Raw genomic sequence first — 6,192 nt, forward strand, 5'->3', positions numbered from 1 at the left:
TTAATTTTTTTTTTTTTTTAATATTTATTTATGTAATATTTTGGCCTCCCTTTTTTATATAAATAATTTATACAACAAAGTGAGAAAAATCGCACTTTCAAATTTAAAAAAAAAAAAAATGTTTGATATAATCACATATCAGACAAAAACAGGTATCTGCACCAAAAAAATTTGGAAAAATTATGGCGTAGAAGTGTAGAATTTTAAGGGCATTTGTCTGTGTGTTTGTATATCCAACTAAAATTTTAAATAAAAAACAACAAAAAACTACAAAACAAAGAGCCATAAAGTTGGTAGATTACCCTGAATGAATAAAATTTAAAAGCAAAAAATATTCATTCTCTGGGGATCAACTGGGGCAGGTTTCATCGAGAGTGTTATTATGTACAAATATTTTGGAAAAAAAAAAAAAAAAAAAAGAAAAAAAAAAGCCTACTTATACCTAGAGGAATCTTTTATATAAGAGTTGTGTGTGTGTGTGTGTGTGTGTATGTGTGTGTGTCTAGAGAGGAATAGGCTAGACAGAAAAGAAAGGAATTGAGAAGGAGACTAATTGCAGATCAGGCAATTTCAGTTTTTAAAAAGGATGACAGGTGAATTTATTTATATATATATATATATATGTATTATATAAATTTTTTAGGAGTACAAAATTTAATTATGGCTAAATATAGACCAATTAACATGATTAAAAAATGAAAAAGGTTAGCTAACCAGATTTCGTTCCTCTCTAAGTTAAATCGAGGAAAATTACGATTTAAAAAAAAAAAAGTCATGAATATGGCGGGGGCGGGGGGGATTAACAAACGAAAAATAAGTGGGGAGGGGGAGGATTATATAGAAATCAAATTGTCCTAAGAGATTTTCTTTCTAGAATTTTTAGATGAAAGGGTGAGTGTGACTTCCTCAAGATTGTAAATATGTCAGCACTGAAATCCCCACATTTTTTCCTGTGTTGCCCTATGTTTGGTGGTGCCTTGGGAGTCGGCAGCGTTCTCTATCCAGGAGGGATTGTCCAGTTGAGTGAGTCCTGTGATACCTGTATGACCGGTAGTGTTGGCCAATCTACTGGAGTTGAGGCAGGTAATGTCACAGGAGCCATTGTCGCCAGGATCCTCTTACTAGAGGCACCAACTGCCCTACTCCTCTTGTCAATGTGAGCAACGCCCATCTTAGTTCTGGAGCAAGAAAACCTTGCTCCCATCTGGATGGACTTCTGCAGCATCATTCTACTTTCCTTGTTATCGCAGCTGTCGTAAATGTTGCTGCCACTGCTGCTGACTTCCATCTCTCCCCGCAGCTTCCTGCTCAGCTCCATGTCCAGGTGTATCATTGTTGCTACAGCCTGCTCCCAGTTGCCTGGCACTGCATATGAATTTGCCTGATCTGGGTTGGTAGCTCTTTGTGTTGAGAGATCCAGCGAACCCGATGGTTTCAATCCCGACTCCGGGAGTAGGCTTTTCCTCTAGGTTGGAGGCTGGCCCTGAGCCGTTGTCTCACCGATTCAGATCAGCCGGCCAGCCCAACTGCTGCTGGGGACAGCAGCATCAAAATTCTCAGAGTAGCCTAGCACCCTAAGCTCTGACTATGGTGTGTATGTGGAGGCACCCAAACTGGTCCTAGGGCCTGAAAATAAGTCTGGGCCTGTTCCAATGTCAGAGACATGGGCGGCAGAACCCGGGCTAGGCACAATAACGGAGCCTAGACCTCTTGGGGGTGTTTTCTTCTAGCCTGATCCAGATCCATCCCCCTTCTGGGAACCAGACCTCAAGCTATGTACTCCACTGCCTGCACTGAAGCTTGGACCAGTCCTCCCCTTTTTCTTTGTTCTTCCCTGAGCTCAGACCTGCCAATTTGCCTGACTGGGGATTATGCTAAATGTGACTAGCTATACCAGATGTAGACCAGCCAGCTGCTTTAGTTGAGCACCAGAGAACACTTGCAAAAAAGAAAACAGTTAATCGGCCAAAAAGGGAAAACAGACAAGGGAAGCAAGAGAGATTCTTTCCAGAAGAAAGAATCCAAAAATTAACAGTTAGAAAGCAGGCCGAACATGCTAGTCTTTGGGTACAGAAAAGTCAAAAGTTGACTTTTATATACTTTTAATAGCCTGGGTGCCTGGCGTTGCCAAGATGTTTGGAGGTGTGTGTTCAGCAAAAAATAAAAATAAAAAAATAAAATAAAAATAATGGTAGTAGGCAGGCAGGCTCGAACCCATGACGCGAAAGCAGAAAAGTAAAAGAAAATCTGACATCTTACCGCTACTTCATGACGTGACTGGAAGTTCGGAACGTTAAAATTAGGCAAAGTCAATCCAACCGATACGATGACTTGCAAAAATGGCTCGCAAAAAATCGACCCCTCCTTGTAGAAAACTGCCCAGTTGAGGGTGAAAAAAATTAATGTTTTTGGCTAATTTTTCGATATTTGTCGACGTTGAGCTTAAAAATATATTTTCGATATTTGAGACGTTGAGCTTAAAAATGATACTGATTTCGTGAAAATCCGTCTCCTTTCTCGAAAGTTTTAGGCAGATACATTTAAACAGACAAGTGATATTTATATTATGGATTACTGCATGATTTCTATATATACTATTTATTCAAAAGGAATCAATATTCAAGAGATTATAGAAGATTATATATTAGAGTAAAGAAAAACTGTTTTAATAATTAGCTTTAAATTTTTAATAGAGATTAGTAAACAACTCTTGCTATAAATCATCCTCAAACTTTGTTCATTTTCAATCCTCTCATAATATTCTTCGTCATTCAACTGACAATCCACCAATCTCATTTACTGTTATCCTCAAGTGGCTTTTAGCCTTGATAAATGGTGCCACATCAGTAAAAATGCACATCATTAATGCTACATAACGATGGATTTTTATGATAAAAAAAAAAAAAAAAAAAAAAAAAAGATAATTTTTCTCCTTAAACTTATTTCTTACGAGAAGGACTACCTGGCATTGCCCGGGACAAAGCGTAACATATTTCTATAAAAACTTCTATTTTTTTTTTATAACTAAACACTTATAGAAAAAAGACAAAAAGAAATAATGTAAATCATGAGTATAGACTAATTTTTATTTCTTTGCTGTTAGAATGAAACTCAGTGTGTGTGTATGTGTCAAAAAAGTCACTGAAGGGTTTTGAACTTAAGATTATTTTTGACGACGTTAACACAATCTAATTAAGACATTGGGAATTTTTTTTTTTTTTTTTTCTTAAATCTCCAAAATTCAAACAATCTTTAATTATGAAAAAATAATATCTTTTAATTGTTGCCCATTTTCAGCTTCGCATATTTGTGCTCTTTCCAAAACATTATTCATGACAGACTTCAGAATCTCTGGATTGCGATTTAATTCCCTTATTTAGTTCCTGATGTTTTCTTTCAATTCTTGCAGGGTTTGGGGTTTAATGTTTCGAGGTTTGCCAGCTTGCGGAATGAAATAAGAGTTAAATTGCAATCCAGAAATTCTGCAATCTGTCATGAATAATGCTTTGGAAAAGCACAAATACGCAAAGCTGAAAATGAGCAACATTTAAAAGACATATTTTTTTCATAATTAAAGATTGTTTAAATTTTGCATGTTTTTTTTTGTAATTTCCCAATGACTTAGATTGTGTTAAAATTATAGAAAGATATTGAAAATAAAAAAAGAATCTATTTAAGTTCAAAACCCTTCAGTGACTTTTTGGACAAAACACAGAGAGAGAGAGAGAGAAGCAATTGAAAAGTAACTCCTTATTTTAAAATGCATACAATTTATTTTTGAAAAATAATTTATGCAATCAATGAATATGAATAGAAAGTATAATACATGAACTTTTATTTAAAATTCAATATCGACGCATCCATTCGTCACCAGCTTTTCAAGTCGACCAGGAACTGCATCAACTGATTTCACAAGAAACTCTTGCGGAATAACTTCACGTATTCGCCCTTCAAGTTCTTCTGAATTTCTTGGTTTGGTTGAGCAGAGAAAAAAGTTGCAGGGCGTTAAGTCAGGACTTCTGGCCAGCCATTCGTGCGAACTGCAATGACCCATCCATCTTCCAATAGAAAGATGTGGAGAAGCGCCATGTCGTACAAAAATCAAATCTTTAGTATTTCCCCAGGCACCAATAATTTGGCCAAACTATCATTTCTCAACATGCCTTATACTTTTTTCTCATGCATTAATTGTATAAATTATTTATATACACAGTTTTGGAAGATTTTTAACCTTTAAAACTATATTTAAAAAAAAAAAAACTTTGTTGTCCTTCATTAGAAAATTATTTTGTTAATAAGTCAATCTCCTGCACTTGCTAAATCAGTCTGCTTTCATTATTAAATCACAACTCCCCAGCAATGCTAATCGAACACCGGATATTGACTCGTTTTTTATTCCAGATTAATTTTGCTAATATATTCATGTTATCAAAAAGTGGGTATTTGTAGAGTTTAATCAGGACATTAAAAAATGAAAATATTGGAGGAAAAAAAAAAGGTTATATTGTATGTACTCATTATGGAATAAATTTTTCATAAAAAAAAACCCCACTTAATTTGATCAATTAAATTATTATAAAATTTTAATGAGATCGTTTGTATTATTGCCATTTGCCTATTTCTGGGGATGAGGAGGGGGTGCCTTTAAATGAAAAAGGGATAACAAAGGACAAAATGAAAAAAGGGTTCAAAAAGGAAAAATTAACTCTGTAAAATAAGTGACAAAACAAAAAATAAATAAATAAAAAAATAAAATATTTATCTAGGTATTTTTTCTGCCCATGTTTCAAAATTTTGACAAACTTAAAGCGATGATTGGAGTTATCTCCCCTTCCCCCCCCCATCTGCAAAAAACAAAATGGCCATGACACAACTGATCTTATTAAAGTTTGATTTTCCTATGTAAAAAGAAGAAACTACTTGATCAAATTAAGTGATTTTTTTTGTATGAAAACTTTATTTCATAATGAGTACGTACAGTATAACTTTTTTCTTCAATATTTTCATTTTTAATGTCTTGATTACACTGTACAAGTAACAAAATATGTCTTTTATATATATATATATATATATATATATATATATACACACACATACACACACACTAGAAAAATGCGAGCATGAAAAGTAACATGGTTAAGCTTAGACATGGAAAAGTGAAGGACTAGTTGTTAAAATTAGAAAAAAGGACAAGATATTCTAGTAAAAAATATAATAAATTTATAACTTAAAATATTGCAGCATTAAGAATTGATTATATAATGTTATAAATTGAATTTAAAAAAAAATTAATGCTACAATATTTTAAGTTATTTTTTTACTAGAATATCTTGTTCTTTTCTTTTCCAGTTTTAACAACTAGTCCTTTACTTTTCCATGTTTAAGCTTAACCATATTACTTTTCATGCTCACATTTTTCTATTGTAATCGATGATTTTTCCAGGCTTCCAATAAATTCACTTCTTTGTTTAATTTCAGTCTTATTTTTTTTGCCCCCATAAACATAACATATGTAATAACAATATATGGCACTCGTCTGCTTTCAATAAAATCTCCCCAATTATCTCCCTTTCATGCTTTCATTCCCCGTTTCATTTGTTACTTCTCTTTTCGCAACAGCAGTGAATTACATATTTTTACGATTTTGAACACCAGAAAATTTATCATAACTTTTGTTTTACTGAACGAAAATTGAAAGTTTTTTTTTTTTTTCACAATATAGCTGAGAAGGTGATCTATAAACTAATAATTGTTTGAAATTTTGTTGAAAAATGAATGAGCGGTGAAGCTTTAAAGCAGTTCTAAATGACTAACACTGCCATTTAACCATATATATAACACCCACATTAGTCATTCCCAACAAAGAAAGCAGGGCATTTGCAGTATTGAATAAAAAAATTAGGAAAAAATAAAAATTGAATAAAAAAATTAGGAAAAAATAAAAATTGAATAAAAAAATTAGGAAAAAATAAAAATTGAATAAAAAAATTAGGAAAAAATAAAAATTGAATAAAAAAATTAGGAAAAAAAAAAAAATATTATGCTTTAATCACTATCCACTTAATCTGGAAACTGAAACGATGAATGCAGTGATTGTTTAGGCAAAACAGGCAGAGATTGTCAGGCTAATGGGCATCTGACAGACAGGCATAAACAGTGAAACTTTAAATTTTGAAAATTCAAAAACAAAAA

The sequence above is a fragment of the Euprymna scolopes genome, chromosome 32, assembly GCF_053919585.1.
Source record: "Euprymna scolopes isolate OS-2025 chromosome 32, ASM5391958v1, whole genome shotgun sequence".
Classification (NCBI taxonomy): domain Eukaryota; kingdom Metazoa; phylum Mollusca; class Cephalopoda; order Sepiida; family Sepiolidae; genus Euprymna; species Euprymna scolopes.